Source organism: Corvus brachyrhynchos, unplaced genomic scaffold, assembly GCF_000691975.1.
Source record: "Corvus brachyrhynchos isolate BGI_N302 unplaced genomic scaffold, ASM69197v1 scaffold424, whole genome shotgun sequence".
NCBI classification, from domain to species: Eukaryota; Metazoa; Chordata; class Aves; order Passeriformes; family Corvidae; genus Corvus; species Corvus brachyrhynchos.
In genome coordinates, this window is record NW_008237953.1 from 1,734,715 (window position 1) to 1,755,064 (window position 20,350).

Sequence of the window (20,350 nt, forward strand, 5' to 3'; positions counted from 1 at the left end):
CTTCCTGTCGCTGTCAGGCAGGCACGCAGGCAAAGGCAAAGAAGTAAAGAGAGGGGACTCTCCGTATGTGTTCCATGCAGGTTTATTCCCATGGAAAGACAGGGACAAAGAGGCCAATTGGTGGGAGGGTCCAGGGATCTTATACTGGGTACAGAATAGGTGGGGAAAGGGATCTCAGCCAATGGGATAAAGACAAGCAGGTGGGATTGACAGGAAGGGAACCAATGGGAACAACACATAGGAGGGACTCAGGGAAGGATCCAATGGGACGTCGAGGAAGAAAGAACTTTCTAGAAGTAATACATATTAAAGAAGGAAAATGAATATACATAACTTCATACATAAAACAAGAGAGGCAAAATATTGACCAGTCGGGGGAAACATACAAAAGACAAAACAAGGGAATCATGGGTTCTCACCATGGCTGAAGTTACATGCTAAACTTGGGTTGCTAACCACAACAGCTGGTTGTCTAGAGTTCTTCTCAGGAGGAAGAGTAGCTGGAGCTACCTGCACTCCCACAAGTTACCTTCAAGTAAAGTGAGTTCAATTAAATTTCCTTTTTATAATAATAGGAACATCATATTACAAAAGGATTTAAAAACCACTAATTTAGTCACCCTGATATTATTTTCTGACAAATTTCAAGTTTTCCAACTACAGAAGTTAGACTTGAAGGTTTTTTTTCAAATGTGCTCATAGCATGTTTATTATATATCTATTTCCTCTTAATTGAAGAAGTTATTGCCAAATTCACTAATTAACTTTTATTATATAATTTTGGTAGCGGAGAGAGGTTATCTGTACATATCTATTTAGGTCATTCCAAAAAGCACTATTTCCAGCAAAGATCTGTATGAGGAATCATACTAATGATACAAAGGAATAGTATGCAAGTTAACTCGAAATCCACTTTTTTACTCAAAATGGAAAATCTGAATAAAAAGCCTGCCCCTGCCTGCAATGATCAGGTAACTTATTACTACTTGGTAGGCTGGATTTTTTAAAATGTTATGTCCATTTGTAACATGGTCAAAATGAGAGAGTTTTCATTTAAAAAAAATCTGTTCAAATACTGTGGAAAGAGAAAGTTTTACCCAGGTTACAAGAAATCTCTGAGCAAAGCTATGTCTGGTTCACTTGCAAGCAATCTCAGATGCAGTATGCAGAGTTCAGTATGTAGCTACACATTTAATCCCAGAAAATTAATGTAATTCTCAAAAAGGTGACTGATAAGTGATGTGTGTTATCCACAAATAAATTTCTATGGTTCTTCAACAGTGCATCTGACCAGATTCCTGGCTTTCATACAATTTTAATACTGTTTCTACTGTGGTTCTGTAAGAGCTCCTCACTCAAAAGCTAGTTCTGTTGCACAGAAACCTCTGCAAGAAAGGAAATAGTTTCATACTACTGCTCTTCCTATTAAAATACTGAAGAGACAGCAAGTACCCCTTCACTACCACTCAAAATGAAAGTAATAACTTGTCCATTTCATCTTACATCTTAGGTTCTGCTTCAAAGATTTTGACAGGAATTTTGCAGTCTAATTATCTTGTTTTCTCTCTTCTCTCCACATTCTTCAAGGTAGTTTTAAATATAAATACGTATGTGACCCTGAAAGCCATGTACAATTCCAATAGAAATTTTGGCACAAATGTGACCTTTGGTATGCAATTAGCTCATAAAACCCCTAATATTTCCACTTTAGGAGCCTGTTTGGCTCCGTTCTGTTTAGAACAGAAAATATTGTAGTGAGTTCAAATATATATTTCTTCCGTTGTAAAATACATTCCACTAGGTCCTAAATTTCTTGTCCATTTTAGAATGTCTCTTCAACTTAAGAATTTAAAAGAGAGAGGGATGCAAATTTGGTGCTGCAATTTCTTTTGTATTTCTATCCTAAAACATGACTAAAAGAATGTATCTAAGAATCTTCCTGTATTCACCTAGCAAATACAGTTAACAAATCTTGAGTGGACCAAAAAATAAGAGGGGCTTCTCAGAACTAAGTGCATAGGTCAAACAGTGCATGTGATGCATTCAAAATAAAGAAAAGCTATGAGAGACTATACGCAGATATTTTAGGAAAAAATTTATCTAGATTATTTTCAATGAGCTCTTGGCACACTCCAATAATATTGTATAGCATTTATATGGGGGTTTTTTACATCTTCTAAAAATTATTTTAAGCATTACATCATTCTTAAACTATTATATAGACTAAAATGTTCCTACAACTTATTGTCTTACAGTTACTTCTTAAATTTACAAAAGTACTCTGCAGCGCAACTCCCTTGGCTCCATACTGGGCATTCATTCACCTACAGTACAGTGGATCCCAACTGTCCAATATTTTCATATAAACATAATGAAGCATAGTGTACACCATCTTCGGGCAAGTACTCTGTGTATCCAGCAGTGCTTTTGAACTCCAGGCACAGCATCAGCAAAAAACCCCACAGTGACTATAAGCATACTTCTACTGCTTCTGTTTTCAACTAACTCTCATTTGAACAGACCTGATTTTAAAAACTTAGAATGCAGAAAATAGGGCTACTCCATGTCCTTGACCTAATGCACCTATCAAGCATTACATATGAAATCAATACCAGGAATACGCTGTCAGAGACTGAAATATTATAATTTATGACTTAAATATTTTCTTAAAGTACTTTTAAAACTGTATTACAAAAGCTGCAGAGAAGACTACAGCCCCCTGGATGGGGCCCTGAGTGAGGCCTTACCCTGCTCGCTGATGAAGATAAGATAAAGTAACAACTCAGGGCTGGGGACATTCACAAAACTCAGGCTTAACACCTCCAAGGTAGAGACCACAGCCTCAGGGCTATCAGCTGCCAGGCTCGAACAGACCCTCCACCAAAGGGGGGGGGGAGTAGAGGCTTTGGGTATCTTGGAAAAGCCTGTGGTCAGAAGCTTATCCACAGCAGAAGGGGTGACATGGCCCATCACGGGGGCCCCCCTCAAAGGGGTCCCCAGACCCTGCACCAGAGATGATGCAACAGACCCTCAGTGTTGCAAGGGACAGGGTCAAGCTAGCCCCTGCAAAGGGAGACACGTGGGTGTTCCCACCTGGCTCACAGCATATATTAATCCACGGGATTCTGTACTCTTTGGCATGTGGCGGCATGGCGTAGCATGTGGCGGTGTGGTCACGGCAGTGATGGGGGACCCTCACCACCAGCAGACCAGATGGAGGGGATCAACGAGATGTCGTTGGGACCCTTGGATGGGTGATGTGCTTCCATCTAACCCCTGTCACCTCTCCCTGTTCCCCCACCCCCCACGCACACTTCTTTTTTCTATTTCTTTCTCTCTTTTCTTTTCCCTTCTCTTTGCCTCTCTACTAGTAAATAAAATACATCCATTTTTTGGGAACAACATGTAACCCCACCCCCCCCCCACTTCTTTTCTCCATTTCTTTCTCTCTTTCTTTTCTCTTCCCTTCTCTTTGCCTCTTTTACTGTTAAATAAAATACGTCCATTTTTTGGCATCAACATCTAACCTCATTTGGTTTTAGTCTCATTTCTGGGAATATTTTGAACCTTCCAAGTTCTTTCCAGTTTATGCACAGAGACTTGGCTTGCTTTGCTTTTCTGAGTTTAAATGAGATTGTAACATAGGCATAGCTGGGATTCACATCACTGGGCCAATTCCCTTTCTGCAACAAGTTTCAGCACATATAGCTAGCAATATAATGTCTTTCTCTCAGTAGATACCTTCTGAAAGATTCTTTCCACGCCTTTATCTTTATTATGCATCTGTTAGAACATTAACCTTGCAGTTGCTCCTTTTACTTTTTTTTACAAAACAGAGATTGAACTGTCTTGTCCCTGAGGAAATAGGAGATAACATTTTTGTTTTATTGTAAAGAGGCAACAAGTAAAATGACTCTTTCATTCCTGATTTCCAGACCACTGTGATGGGATAGGAGAACAAAAATAACTCAAAGTAGCTCACTAGACTTTTATCAGAAGAAAAAGACTGTGAGTTTGAAGGCTGTGATATTGACGCATCAGTATAACAAGTCAACTGTAGCTTATTTCTCTAATAAAGGCACATCAGGTCAGAGAAGACAGGAAGACTTGGGAAGAAATAGAAGTTAACTTACGAACACATTCATTTTCTTTGTCTTTATATTGCATAATACCAGCCATACTTACATACAGAAACATATTTCCAGTGTGGCCATGCATCTCCTCCCAGACAGGAATATGTTATTCAGTGGAGAATCTGACAGAGAAAGTGCAAGAGCACTGAAATTAGCTGTATGTTCTAAATGGCAAAGTATATACACATGTATGAAACACATGCTTCCTCTAGGCTGGGGTATACAGTTTTGAAGATAAGTGTACAGTTTTCTGCTTGGAGTTCGAAGTGTGTATGCAATCTGCAGGACAAAATTATGCTGTACAGTCATAAATACCCAGGCAATCACTATTACTTTTACACATAAACACTTCTGTTATTTCTTCAGTTTTCAACTATCACACTTCTAGTACCAAAACTTAAGTCATAAAATCATAGAACTATTTGGGTTGAAAGGGATCCTAAAGATCATCTCGTATCAACACACTTGCCAAGGGCAGGGACACCTTCCACTAGACCTGATTGCTAGAGCTTCATCCAACCTGGCTTTGAACACTTCCAGGGATGGAACATCCACAACTTCTCTGGGCAACCTGTTCCACTACCTCACCGCCCTCACAGTAAAGAATTTCTTACCAACACCTATTCTAAACGCACCCTTTTCCAGTTTAAAACTGTTGCTGTTTTTTTGTCAGTCTCTCCCAGTATAAAAAGTCCCTTTCGTTCCTTTTTATAAGCCCTGTTTAGGTGCTAGAAGGATGCAATGAATTCTTCCTGAAGCCTTGTCTTCTCCATTCTGAGCAAAACAGCACTAAAAAATCCCTGATTTCCCACAGCTGTCTCTAGGTATTTTCTTTCTTGTCTACTAGAAGCATCATAAAGGAAATTTAAACCTATGGATAATGACTCATACTTCTTTTAGATGGCATGTAGGTTAACATTGCTGTTTATACTCATGCCAAGACTGTGCTAATTGCAAATATTTCTTGTCAAGTAAAATATCTATGATTAAAACAGGGACGTCTCCAAATTTCTTAAATGGTATGCCCCATAAAATAAGGCTTTTTTTCTGTCCTGTCATGTTTGCTGGGTTTCAAATGAAGGTTAAAGGGAAGATGTAGCTGCCATCTGAAGAAAATCTAGCAAATTGATGAAATCTTACAGTATACCAGTAACATTGTAACAATTAGACTTACATTAACAACATAGATGCAAAAGCATTATATGCACATATATTCTCTTAATGAGCTGCTGCTGTGTAGAGATGCATTTTCATCAGGCAACATGTTCAATAATCATTCAATGGTCCTAGATCAAGAATAAAGTAGAATATGCTGACACTCTCACTAAGGAACATCTTAGAAATATAATCTATCAGAAATGCATGGTCTCAAAAGCAGTTAAAGGTGAAGAGGAATGTTGTCTTGGAAAAGCAGCCCAGTGTACAGCAGTCATGTAATCTGCATCCTGCCATGACTGGCAGTATGGAGCTGACTACAGATTGTGTATGAAAGTTGACAATGAAAATCACAGTCCTCCTTACTTTAGAACTTGGGATGTAAGATTCAGTGCAGAATTCTGTATGGCTACTGTTGTGTTAAGAGTACCACAATTTGGCAGAATAAACCCTCCAAAACCTTGCTTTCCAGCTGGCCCTCAGAAATCAAAGGGGCTGGATGTGACTGAGCATTATTCCTGATTATAACCAACTCGGCACTGCAATGCTGGTTGTGTTCCCAGCTGCAGCAATAGTGTGGGTTACATCATTAGATTGGTCTCATTCACAATCACAAATTCACCAGTACTGCAGTTAACCATTTCAACACTACGTCTGGTTGAGTTCAATAAGAACTTTCACAAACACAGATTTACTAGCAGTGTAGTTTATTGGAGCAACAGATTATAGATTCTTTTATATTGCTGGTAATAAATTCACTAGAGCTGCAAAACATAAATGTATAGTGCTATGTACAGGTGTTCCCAGGTACACTTCAGCATGGTCGGAGGTACAAATATTACCAAAGACTCACCCCTGCTTTGCAGAGGTGAGAGAAGTAAATCCATCCATTTGTCTCTAAGGTAGCTGTATTCTCATTCTCTACCACTGAGAATTTTAGATGCCAATTTATACTTTTGGGAGAAGTGGAGATGTGACTCTAGTCCAGTATTCTGTCACTGCCATCATAAAGGGGGTGGGGAAAGCCAACTTGTGTGTAAAAGAGATGTATAAAGAGTAACAGATTTACAGACTGTGAGTCTTACATAAGGACTGAACAGGACCATTACGCCTTACCATCACTCCCTCTTCTCCCTGATTGATTGCAGTGATAAAGGTCATCCACCCTCCACCTGATAGCCTATCACTCCCTCAGCATGACATCATGACAAGGGTGAACTCTTAGCCACACACCTCATGGCCTATCTCATGGCTGTAGGACTGATTTCCTACAGCTGTCTATCAGAGTATCATTTTATTATCACATCAGGGACTACCACTGCCATCCAATATAATGTCCTCCCTTTGAGGTTTTGGGTGCAAAGGCTTTAGAACCACAGCTATAAAGGAATTTGAAGTTCACCCAAGTGTGCTGCAATAGTCCATTTAATTTTACCCAGTTTAGTTGTTTATTTCTGATGCTGAACATGAAAGTTCACATAATATTAATTGAAATAGCAAAAGAAGGCAAAAAATTATCAAAACAAGGCAACCTGCTGTGTGTATCTTATGCTTGAATACCAAATAATTGTATGTTTTGTCTTCTATTTCAGTAGGAAAATGCATGTGATCTATGTTGCCTTCTAAAAATTGCATCAGTTTTCCACTACTTTTTATCTTCAATAATTTTTAAAGATGCATTAATGATACATAAAATCAATATTCCAGACATTCATTTATCTCCACTCAAATTAAAAATTGAATTTGAATTTCAAATGTCCATCTTATCATTCAGGTACAATGAGTATCAGGTAGCACATAGCTGCCAAATTACCAGCACTACCCAACTTACTTGGCATATTTTTGCATAAGACATAAAGTAATGAAAAGCCTCCCTCACTTTTTTTCAACAGGCCCTGAAGACAGAAATCCTGTTTTAATTTCAGTAAGTGTTTTCTTTTTTGTCAAGAATCTTTTCAAATGAAATAGACAACATAGGCAGAGTTTTCTCAAAGATCACTTTCACAGTTGAAGAAGTTTTAAGAAGACTGCACACAATTGACAATACAGTCATTGCTACTTTTATCAGTATGATTCTATCCATTTCAATTATACCAGCTTAGAACTGAAGTGACAAATTGCACCTGCTGGAAACTACAGAACAAACTAAAAAATGTTTCAGTCCCATGGTTATATGAAACTATTTTCTTATTTCTGCTTCACCTACATTTAAATGACTCATATTTTTGAGTAACCTCAGCTTTCTCATGTGTCAGTGAGAGGTTCAGGACCCAAGGCAAGAGAACTCAACTATTTTTAATTTTCTTTTCATAAAGGGACAAACAGTCACAGTAATGAAATCTGTAACTTCATTATTGTCTCTGTTTCTCTCAAGCACCACTCAAAACCTGTATGCTACTAAGAGAAAATTATTTGAAAGATTTGGTGGTGTTTTGCTTTTTTTTCCCCTTAAGGACAATTCTTGCCAAGAATTTCTAGTTAAATATTGTTAAAAATTGTTAAATATTGTTATATAGTATTGTTATAGTTATAAATATTGTTATAAATATTGTTATAAATATTGTTATAGTTAAATATTGTTAAAAATATCTAGCCTTATGCATGAATGATTGTTGTCAAGCTATTTTATTGTTAGTTTCAAATATCAGTATTATCTGATCCTATACAGAGATATCTAAATCTCTCGTTCACAGCATGAGCCTCCGTAACTTACTCATCAATGATAAATGTAAGCATGAAAAGCTTGTATTCATCTTGAAAATGTCCTCAGGTACTCCTGGTTAAGCATACACATTTTGCATAAAAGGAATCTGAACTATGTGTGACAGTTAATTATCTGGAAACAAGAGCCATGAATAGTTCAGAAAACCTAATAATTGCTTATTTAAATTAAGTTAGAAAAACATAATGATCTAAGTTACGTATACCCATCTTGAATTACTTGAGAAATGAAATCTTGAAAAAGTAACCCATATATATCATGACATTAGAGCTACATTTTCTTTCATACGGACTTTCTTTTCTTTTTTTGTGTTAGTCATCAAAATGGAAGATAAATATGTTTTCAATGTAATTGGAAAATAAATCCCAACTAATGTACAAAATATAAAATTTGGCAAACTGAAGTAAATTTTCTCACTTACACCTTTATTTCGCATCCTTCAGAAAAGTGCAGAAAAGTTAATCATGGAAATTACAAAGTGTGGTGGAGAAAATAAATGACTGAGTTCCTTGACATCTCCAGAAAATTACTTCATTTGCTCACGTTATTTTGGTTTTTTGGAGAGTATTATGGATAGTATCTAAATAGATTGCGCTAAGAGTAATAACCTTCAGATATAAGAAAAATGGAATGGATTCTTTTTAATATTCTGGTCCACGTTTTGTTTCTATGAAATAACCGTGCTTATAAACAAGAACACATACTTCACAGACAATTACCAGCTGTGTTATCTATGCCATTTTCACTCCTTAAGAAGATTAATCTATGCTTTAACAAAATGTTGGTTTTTACCTGGTCTCCCACCAGGGGAGAAGACAGCTCAGGGTCTCATATCAAGGGACCTACAAAATGCATACTGGTTATGTTCCTGTTTCAAAGGTCCTATTGCTGTCTGCTTCAATTTATAAAAATACACCTGCTATCAAAGTAAAATGAAAAATCCTTCAGTTTGCAGCACTTGTCATTGAGGAGTTCCACTAGTAATAAACTAACAAGGTTTAATGAAGCTTTGGCCTTCAGAGAAGAAGGCTGCAAAATAATTTCAAGATGCCTGCATGGATGAACTTCCCAAATTCAAAGGGGTGCTCTCCCACTGCAGTGACAGAATTTCTCCAGCTGAAGCTTAGAACAAACCATGCTCTGTTCCATTGAATGGACTTTTGAGTGGCATGCAGCTGTGAATTTCTGGTAACTGATTATTTGATTTTGCCACTGACAGGGAGGCACAGCAGTGACATTTATCCAATGAACTCCAGAGAAGGAAAAAGGGAGAAATCACACCTAACTCTTTCTTTCTTTTTTTTTCCCCAGCTGTATCTCAAGGGCTTTCAATATTGCAAGGGAAGTTGCTAGATCTATCGTGTTAACTTCAACTGGCACAATATGCTAGGTAAGATGTGTTAATGTACCCTAGGGAAAACAGAATCTATCACAAGATACTGTAGAATCATAGAATGGCCTGGGTTGGAAAGCACCTTTAAGATCATCTAGTTCCAAACCCACTGCCATGGACTGGGACACCTTCCACTAGACCAGATTGCTCAAAGCTCCATCCAACCTGGCCTTGAACACTTCCCAGTGATGGGGCATCTCCAGATTCTTCAGCCAACCTGTTCTAGTGCCTCACCACACTCATAGTAAAGAATTTTTTTCTAATATCTCATCTAAACCTACTGTCTTTCAATTTATAAATTACCCCTTGTCCGGACCCTGCCGTTGTAAATAGTCTCTCTACATCTTTCCCGTAGGCTCCCGTCAGTTATTGGAAAGCTTCAGTTAGGCCACCGTAAAGCCTTTTCCATTCCAGTCTGAACAACACCAATTCTCTTCACTTTTTCTCTTAGGAAATCTGCTCCATCCCTCTAATTGACTTGTTGACCTCCTCTGGGCTCTTTCATAAAGTTCCATTCTACACAAAGTCCAGATTATTTTTATTTCCTCATAGTTCTCTCTTTCTTCTACATGAAAGAGTAAATTTCATCTATGTAAACAGCTGAGGCAAGACCCAGGGGTTTGCAACTTGCTACTCTCGCCTTATGCCAGACTTCCCTTTCATTCTGCCTGCCCAGTCTTGACTACTGTGACATGTGGGCAGTTTTTTAAATGCTCTGTACAAAGACTCAGGACTGATGATTTGATACCCATAGCTACAGTAGGTTTCACAATGTGTTGACAAACAGTATAAAGTTTGCATCCAACATTTGTGGTTAAGAGCCAGATCTAGTTTTAGATGTTACACATTCGCACATAACTGTGCAATACATCTGATCCATCCAGAAAAAATACCAAATTTACTACTTGAATGCAAAACATCCCCACAAGGGAAACAATAAAATTTGATGCTTTTCAAACTTTTCAGGGCCCCTGTTAAAGGATGGCTGCGCATTAAGAGTGCAGAGGCACAAAGATTTTTAGATTGCTCAGAGCCCCTCCTATGGCTTGGCCCTGAGAATCTGAAATCTTGGGCAAAATTCACTGCTTTAAAAGAAATTAGGTCAGAAGGAAAAAGAGGTATGGTAAGGTAACCCATCAAATGATGAAGAAGATGGAAAATAAATCCTGGAAGAAAAACAAACCTTGGCTAGCAGTGTTTTCAGAATTCAAACCCCTACATTTTGGTTAAATCTGCTGTTCAGTCAAAAAGAATAAATAGAGGATTTGCATTTCTGTGATATCCATAAACTTATTTTAACACAGGATTTATTTAAAAAGGAAATTACTGGCAAAGGCCAGTATTTTAGATGAAACTTAGTTTTGAGTGTCTCCAATGTTGAGTATTCATATGCAATAAACTCCACTGATAAAAAGCTGTCCTCCACAGAACATTTTAGATTGTATAACAAGTTTAAGGCAAAGCTAGGAATAAATGTCTGTCTACCGAGCCAATCCTGAACTACAAGCGGATCCTCCTTCTGGGATGCTTAAAATTACATCATAATGACACTTCTGTTTTCCTGTTCACACTCCTGTAGCTGTTCCTGGAGATTCCAATCTGAAATCCAGGCTAAAACTGATGTATCTTAAGCACTAACTATTTACAAGTCTTTTGAGAAATCATTGTGCAGTTCTCCTTTACTTTTGATACACTCTTCTTAAAGAGTTTATTTAGACCAGCTTTTGATCTGTAAGCAATACAAAAATAAGTCAAAAGATATGTTCAACAACTTTCTTCCCAGAATAAGGTACAGAATAAAATCTTTACACACAACTACTTGCAGATAGCTTCTGCTACCCTCAATATTAGCAGCTCTTACTAATGCTCATGTTATCATTATAATACTTGTAATTAATGTACATGATAAAAATACAAATTTGTAGTAAATAATATATAATGGAAATAATTTAAATCAACCATAATAACAGTGCATTTCATATGATGAATTTATTTACAGATAAATTACTATTTCTCTTTTTCAAATTTGTATGGGATTCATGCAATAAGTAAGAATTGCTTTCTGGTGGTTATAATTTTAGAAACTGAGAAAAATATATTAATGTATCATATAAAAATATAAAAATTATTTAAGTACATAGAATGCTTTTATATTTTTCTATACACAAAATATATGTTATTTTATTATATATAAAAACATACTCTATTATAATACAGTATGTCAAAATAGAGCATATAGCAAAATGTTAAAGAATATAAAAAAATATTTCAGTATATAATTCTCCTATACAATTTTTCTCACACAGCCATGTTTGTTATCAGAGTCCATCTTATGTCTTTCATCTCCCTAAAATACTAACTTTAAGATTTTCAATTATTTTATTTTGCAGTGCTATCTGCAAAACAATAGTAAAATCCAGTTTTACCTGAATCATCAGTCTTTTGATTTTACTTTAAAACACAATAACTGGCAACAAATGGGGGCACATGATCTTAATAATTGGTGTAACAATACTAACTCATTAAAATTCTTACATTTAAAATGTAAACAACTTGAAATAATCTGATTAATCTATAACTGTCAGAGAAGTGTTGTCAAAAATCTGACAGCACCAGCAACTCTGTACATCCACTGATTAGGCCCAAATTTCAGTGCAACAAGAAAAGGGTATAATACAAAAGAAATATTTGCAGCTGGGTGTGGCAGGTGTAGACAAAACAAGTCTTGTAGATTTTTGGCTAAGGGTAAATTATGCTGAGAAATATCCCCAAACTCATCTTCTGACCAAAATCTGTGAGGCAGAGCAGAGATTGCTCAAACACACTGAACTGAAAGGACCTTTCAAAATAGCAGAAGTACAACTTGAATGTTAGCAAGAATGTTCATGTTAATTGTTTTAACCACAGTGGCAAGGTCTGACTCAGGAAATACAGGGTTATGGGTTGTAAATATTTGCAAAGACTCTTAACAACAGGAACATTCTGCTCCTATTGTTGAAGGAGATATAGTCACCTGCAGTGACACTTTAATTTTGTCCTTACTGGGCTGATGAGGTCATCTAAGTGAGCAGTTCAATATATTGATCTGACAGCCACTTAAAATATCCATTTGGCTGCAGGCAGTATTAGCACTTCTGTAGGTATGCAGCATCACTGTAGCAGACACTCTAATATCAGAATGAATTGTGTGATAACACTTCCTCTTCACAGCATTAATGTTCTTGCAACATTATTTTAGTGTGCTGTTACCTGCACAGTATGTTTTAATCAGTATGTTTGTTTTATTTCTTCTAGCTGGTAAAGAAATTCCACTCACACAGAGGTGACATAGGAGATAAGTAAGCTACGAAACAGTTCTCTTGACAGAAGAAACACACTTGTCAGTGAAAATCTCACGCTGGTTTTAATGCCTTATTTAATTATATAAATGAAAATCCAATCCACCACCAACAAAGTGTGAATATTTCTCAAGAGTTCCATTGCTTCTGGAAAATGTTCCCCACCAAAGATGTAGATGGATGTCAGCTGCTAGACTTCCGCCTGAAAATCAGTACAAGCAATGTGCCAAGTGAACTGCAGCACAATGTCACATGAGGATCCAAGGCAGATCTAGAGTGAATGATCTCAAGTTCATTCAGGGGTCTTATCAGATTGTAATTTGGCCAGAATTCCAAGCAAAATTATTCTTAGGGTTGTTCCGACAATAAATCAGCCAAACCAGGAGAGCTGGAGGGACGGTATTAAGGAAACAGCTTAAGGAAATAATGTTACCTGAATGTTTTTGTTCATTTAAGTATGTATGTGTGTTCATTAATTTCTTAGTTGTCTCTACCTCTCTACCTCTTCATTTTATTCATCATAAAACAAGTCTGAGTGTTTTCACAGGCTGTTATTTTACTAACCTGCAGTAAAGCTACTGAACCAGTATTTTTTATTAGTTTTAAGGCTTCTAGGTTTTGTTTGCATAGCACATTTTTTTTATTAGTACATTAACAAAGATTTTTTTTTAAATCTCAAGATATTTCCATTCAACTCTTCCCAGCTTTAAATTAATCTATGAGTACTTTGAGAAGAACAATACAAATGCCAGCATTAAAAACTGAGGTAATTTTAATAACTGTAAGGTTTATTTTGTTTGGACCCTTGGCAAAATTTTTGGTGACTGATGACTTTGCCAACTTCCTAATAAGAGGCACAAGACAACTGATCATCACTATTTTACAGGCTATTTTTAGAATATGCATATATAAGCAAACACTGCACACATACATACTTTATTGTCTCTTGTATTATGACTTAAACTACAATCAGCAACATAGGATTTTAACTAGTAGAAAAGTGAGGGGACAATGGAGAGAAGACACAGCCTGTGGATTTACCAGAATTATTTATGAATTCAGTGTAAAGAAAAGCATGATCTTGGCTTAAAGTGATCACTGAGTAAAATCATTGAGCCAATTAATTTTAAAAGATATATGGAGTTTCTTTCCCCCTAGGATAATCAGAAACTCACATGCAGAGAAACAGCTTTAAGTTAAAAACACCGCAGAGAGACTTTTCACCTTCCAATGGTATTTCCTTCTTTAATCAATTTATAACCAATGCTATTTCCCTGACTTCTGTGTATTCTTAACCAGTATGGTGTTGGATAAAATATCTTGTGGATTTTAATACCACAGGAGCAAAACGGTGATGAGCAGTCATCTGAACATTTGCTGCCCTTTATTCAGTGACCTAGTAGCTACCTAAGTACTTTACAGTAGTCATTGGACAAGAGAATGCATAGAGTTCAAACACTGGGAAAAAAAAATTACAAAGACAAATCCACCATGGTAAATTATGCAATACATGAAAAGTTAAAGGTCATTTTACAGTTGTGTTCCTTCAATCTTCACTCCTTAAATTAACACAGGATCTAGAAATAGAGTTGCTGTGTGTGCAACTGTTTTGCTTGTAGATCTGTTTCCTATTCCATAGAAGGCATACAGATGCTAAAGTATTGCCCTTTGTAAGAACTGAGAATAAACCAACAGAAAACTATGTTGAAAAGATGAGCCACTAGTATGGAACTGCTGTTAGTAACTAGGAAAGCATACAAAAAGGAGAGTTGAAGAACATAACCTAAATTGTAGGTGTTACTTAAGATCTCAGCCACAAACCTTTTAAAAGAATAATCTAACATCTACAGGCAAAAACCTCGTTGCAGAAACTACACCAGAGCTACATTTTATGAGTCATGGTATCAGCTGCTAACCTGTATTCCACAAGCAGCAGTTCTCCCTGTCTCTCTGCTTGGGTATCTTCTAAAGCAAAGTATTGACAGTTTCCCTCTTAGAAAGGTTGCAAGTAAAACTTCTCTCTCACTAGCATTGGGTGTAGCAGTCCTCTTACTTGGTTATGAAACTGGCTTTTTGAAAAGGTGATTTTTATCTATGCTAATAAATTAGTCTATTCAGTTCGTGAGATACAGCTTTTCCTTATCAGCCTCTTAAACTGGTTTTAAACCTTGTGGCAGACTAATACTTTGAGATGCAGAGAAAAAATATCACTATCTTTCACACATATTTCAAGTGATAAAATCATTTACATTCTTGTTTATGTCACAGCTTGTGTTAAAAATTTTTGCTAAGTGTCACCTGTTTTTGTAAGCTATGAAGGGCAATTGATCTCTTTGCATTCGAGCACCAATCTAAATATGTTCCTCTCCTCATGAAACTTTCACTACATAATGCTTATCCCTTAGTGATAAGAAGATGGAATAAGCTCAGGATTAGGAAAAGGATTTTTTCAAATGTGTTTGATTTAATTTGATCTTACTGGGAGTTAATTCCTTACATACAGTAAAACCTGACTTGACTCACATGAAGAAGTCCAGAACAGGAGTAGTGGTTCCTTACTTAAAACTTCCACTTTTCTATACCTCCTGAGTGTAACACTTTCCATTGTCTTGTTTTAAAGGAAAGTGATTCCAACACAGTATCAGCAGCAATATGCAACACTTTTTTGTCTTTCACAAGTGATCCATAAGAATATTAATCAGAATACTGATCAGCTAATGAAATTTGACTGTTTATATTCCCACTGTTTATTAAATATACCCACATAATAATCACTCTTCTCAATAAACTGTTCTTTTAATAGACTCAGCAGCTCTTAGCTGAGGAAAAGCTCCTATGACATTCCTTTCAGAAACAAATGACTGGCTTGATCTGCAGAAAATGAAGCAGGGACTCTGCTTAGAAACACCTGATATTCTTAAACCCCTCAGCATTTAAGAAAAAAATACTTGTAATTCTATTGACATCTGTCAGTCCTGATCTGAACATGCAAGGATGGAAAGAGCCATTAAATCCGCTTGATTCAACGTTGTTAACCTCTGTTTCTAACATTATCTGCCATAGAAGGAGTCCAGCATAGACTTATCAAGCATTAACTATGCACTCAGCTTTCAGACAATCCCTCTCCTTTTTTTCTTTCTTTTTTTCTTTCTTTTTTTTTTTAATAGTCCTTTCACCTGTTCCTCTCAGAGCAAGGACAGTGTTCCATGCTTACATGAGAGAATGAATAGTGAGAGTTCCTTTGGGGTTTTTTTAAATTTTTATTATTTTTACAAATTTTGTCCTTTATCCTTTGATTAAGGTTCCATTGCAGGAATTACAAGAGACTAAATCTTTCCAGTTACTTAACAAGTAACTTAACTAAAACATCTGTTTTGGTAATGAAAACATATTTCATTCTTTATCAATGACAAAAAAATTCCTCTAAAAACTTCACTGTAGAGAAAGAAAGTACAAAAGCATCTGATTACCTGAAGAATTACAGAATTGAAAAGGGTTCTGATACCTACCTAGTTCCTTTCCTTCTTCTCTTTATTCAGCACAAAAGAAGTTCCTTGCCTTGCCTTCTCAATGGAAACATAGGGAGATGAAATATTCTAGCGCAATAACATGTTGGTACAGATCCTGCAAGTCAAGCAGCAGCTTTCCACCACCTCAGCTGAGCAACTTCTAGTATTTGGCTAAGGACAGGCATTTTTTTTCAAGTCTCAAGGATTCCCACAAGCAACTACAATAAGACTGAGATTTAGAGTTCAGTGAAAAAAATTCCATATATGTTAAATCATACATGCCTTTTGTACTTTGCTACAGCTGGGTTCAGGCTGCTGTCCTAATCACAATCCTCTTTGTCTGTTATGTTTTTGACATTAGGCGTAACTTAAGAGTTTTTCACTCACCACTAGAATTCCGGAGAAAAACTGAGAACTAGAGTGAATGATCAGTCTTCTTCAGAGCTCTGCTTGAAACTTCAGCAATTTAAACCTGATAAGAGCAAAATATGTTCCCCTGTAGAAATGACTCTTGCCTGGAAGGTTTCAAACCCATATGATAGGCAAAAATGGAAATTATGTGAAGTCAGTGCCATTGACTAAGTCTAAAGCTAATGTAAGAGGAAAACTTGATAGAGAAACAATGAAGACAAGATAATCTGATGTGATCTTTCAAAAACATTGTAGAATACTTATTGATGGAAAGCCAAGATTCAGCAGCCACTGCTGATTGAAATCAAGAAAATTTCTTTGGTATTTTCAGCCACCAGAAGTATCCATGGAATACAAAATGGGAATTGTACAATAAAAGTTTAAGTCTAAGAAAAATAAACCCAAATACTCCATTGCCCTTCTATCCATTGTCCCCAGTGTTTTGAGCATTTTGATATCAGTTCTTTTTTCTTCTGTTATGAAGCTATAGATTGACACCTGAGTTCAAATATGAAATTTGAGAAAAATCTTGAGACTAAAAGATCTTTCTGTTCAGATAAAAAAAACTATGAATTTTCAAAATTCCAAAATACTAAATATATTTAGTATACCCACGCCTTTCCATTCATTGGGCATTTTTGCAAGTTCTACAGTTTCTTAGGGAGTTCTGAAAATGTTTATTTTAAGTGTAGCATTTGAAATAAACTTGTTAATCTTTCCTAGGTGTCTTGTGGTGACTTTATGATGGTGTATCCCCTATCGTCTGCTCTGTCCCCAGACATGAATCCTGTGCCTTTCTGTGTCTTTAAGGCAGACCTGAAAGGGGGGTGCAAGGCAGTAGAATTCTTCAGCGGCTGTGTTCAAAAACACAGATAATTTGCTCACTCTTCTCGTCAGCTCCGGGCTCTCTGCAGCAGGGAAGAGGGTTACATTCTCTTGGTTTTTTAGCTAGCTTCTTGTTCGCTAGCTGAAGCAAGGAGTTTCCTGGGACTTTGGCATCTTCTTCTTGTCATCTGGACTGTTCAGCAACACCAGAACATCACCAGGAAGCCTTACACCCTGGCTTGGGGAGGCCCAAGCTGCACCCCAGCTCCAGAGAGAACAGAGCCATCACCTACAAAGAACTCTGAAAGTACCCAGGTTTTCTTCACAGCAAGAGGTTTTATTATTTAACATTATTCATTCTTCTTTTTTTGGTGCCTGCGTGCCCCCTGCTTGCTAAATAAATAACTTTTTTTTTCACTTTCCTCTGAGGAATTTTTTTTGCACGCCTGGTGGTGGAGGGACGGCTGAAACCTGCCTTCTATCAGAGGACGTTCATTTTGGACATTCCTCCAAATTTGTCTCAAACCAGGACACTAGGCATGCCACACACAGAAAAAGTGAGAATCATTGCAGTTTGGAGACCAGATAAAAAATAGTTGTTTGAAGGGGTTTCAATATATTGTCCTGTAGAGTTTCTCTTATTTTTCACACAGTCTCTGAAGTTTAAGATTAGCATGGAAAAAAAACCAAACAAGGATAGTTATTAAACCCAGTGCTACGTTACTGTATACTATTGAAGGAAGCTTTATTTATTTTTTCATACTTAGTTGCTGCTGTCCATTTTATCCAAGAATTTCAACAGTTTCTGTTTTCCAAACATAAACAAGCAAGACAAGCTTTCTGCTTACATGTTTAACATACATGCACCTTTCTGTTTTTTGAAAGAAGGGCAAAATTATGTAGATTCTCCTCTAATGGAGACAACCACCAAATACTGCTAATCAGTTTTCAGTCAAGTAAATTCACATTGGATTCCAATAAACAAGTGATTTTTTATATGTATGTAGTTATGTATCTTTCCCTCTTCACCCTAGAAAAAATAATAAATCGAAGTTTTCCCATTACATTCTGTTCTCATGCTGAAGTTTCATCCCCCTGTGTCTGTGCTGATCAATATGCTCTTTCACTTGCATGGACAACCAGCAAATTCTGAACAGAACAGTCTTACTACATGAAGCCTTGGCAGCCTTCACATTTCAGCAAAGAGCATTCACCTTCCAATCAAAGCTTGGATATAATCCACTGAAGCTGAGAGGACTATTCTACTCTGACTGATGAACAGACAACATGAAGGAAATAGAGATGTTTTAAAAAGAACGAAATTTTTGTGTTTGTAAAGATCATTCCTTAACAGAGCTTACATTCAAAAAATGTATTAATATTCCAATACTTATATTTGCAAGTCACAAAGGACTCTGCTCATATGCATGTTTGATGTATTTCTACCTGTAGTGGCATGCTTGCCAAAAAGTAATTATAGGCAAAGAACACTGAGAAAAAAAATTATGTATAAATAATGAAGCTACAGCAACAGCTTTCGTGTAAGAGGGAAAAACTGAAAAACAAGAGACCTCTAAAATGCGAGAATATATTAGTTCAAGCAATTGATGTCTGTGTAATTGTAGATAGTGTCTTCTCATCATGTAATGTTATCTATGCAGAGAGAGATTTTATGCTTTCAGTTTCTGTTCTTAAATTTAGAATCTGCTAATATAACAGGATGTCTTTTTTTTAGCTTGCAAACAACAGCTTTTTTTTCAAGTGCAGTGTGATGCCTTTTATTTCTGAAGGCTGCTATATAGACTTCAATAGTCACCTCATTAGAATTTTGCAGTATATCAGACTTTTTTCCACCTAAGTCTCACAAACTCCTCTTTCTCCTTTTTGACATGATACACTGCTAGGCAGCACAGGAACTTGCACAGTAACACACCAGATCACAAAATTATAGACCTGAAAAACACCATGCAAAATCTATTATTTTCCCAAACTTTTTTTCTAAGTCAGATCAATTTATCAATCTGGCTTTTCACATGGCCACACGAAAACCTACGCTGGGACACACATGGAGATGTTTGAGAATGGACAGCTGACTTCCCTAAGGAGCAGCAGTGACCTTGTCATCAATAATTTTGCCCATTCTTGTCAGAAAGAACTTGCTGTGGCAGCCTTCATATTAGTGAGTTGAAACTTTCTAATGATAACAGATATTTCTGATCATAGGAGAACTACAGATATTAATTAATTGCTATTACAAAATATGTTATTTTTTTCTTTCCATTCTTAACAAAGCATTTTCAAACATTCTGTGGGTTTTTCCATATCCAAAAGAAAAATACAAACGTAACAGCAAGAACTGATTCTTAGACGCCTAAGTTGTTGTGGGTTTATTTGGGGTGGGGAGAGGGGGAGTGTGTTGCTTTCTTTTTTTATGACAATTTACTGTTACAAATAGGTTACAACATCAGCTCTCTGATGTTAAAATCCAAAGTACAGTAATTCTGTACTTGGAGGAAACCAGATAGGATCTCAGAAGAAAATCAAGCACTTTTCAGTCCACAACAATCAGAATGTACTGGGGGAAGAGTTTCCAAGCTTAGTCTGCCAGCTGAAGACTAGATACAGATTTTGATTTCATTTATACCAGAGGTTTCATTGGTCTCATTTAATATAATAATCCAGTTTTCCTCTGTCACTTGAGGATATTGCTTTATTTTGCTTCTAGGATGGAAAACATGTTTCTGCACTTCTGTTGAAAGCAATCTGTGTCTGAAAGAGGGCTTTACAAATAGTCATGTATGAAATGCAAACACTTGCAAACGCATATGGATCATATGACACTTTTGATTAGGAACATGGGGGAA

At 36.5% G+C, this 20,350-nt stretch overlaps 1 long non-coding RNA gene across 1 annotated transcript; it reads left to right on the top strand.

The window, feature by feature from the left end:
- The first annotated feature begins 396 nt into the window (after window positions 1-396).
- LOC108446516 lies at window positions 397-17,865 on the top strand. The gene is made up of 3 exons (XR_001861726.1): window positions 397-540; window positions 9,322-9,400; window positions 12,698-17,865. It is a non-coding gene; the product is annotated as an uncharacterized LOC108446516 (long non-coding RNA).
- Window positions 17,866-20,350: the final 2,485 nt, after the last annotated feature.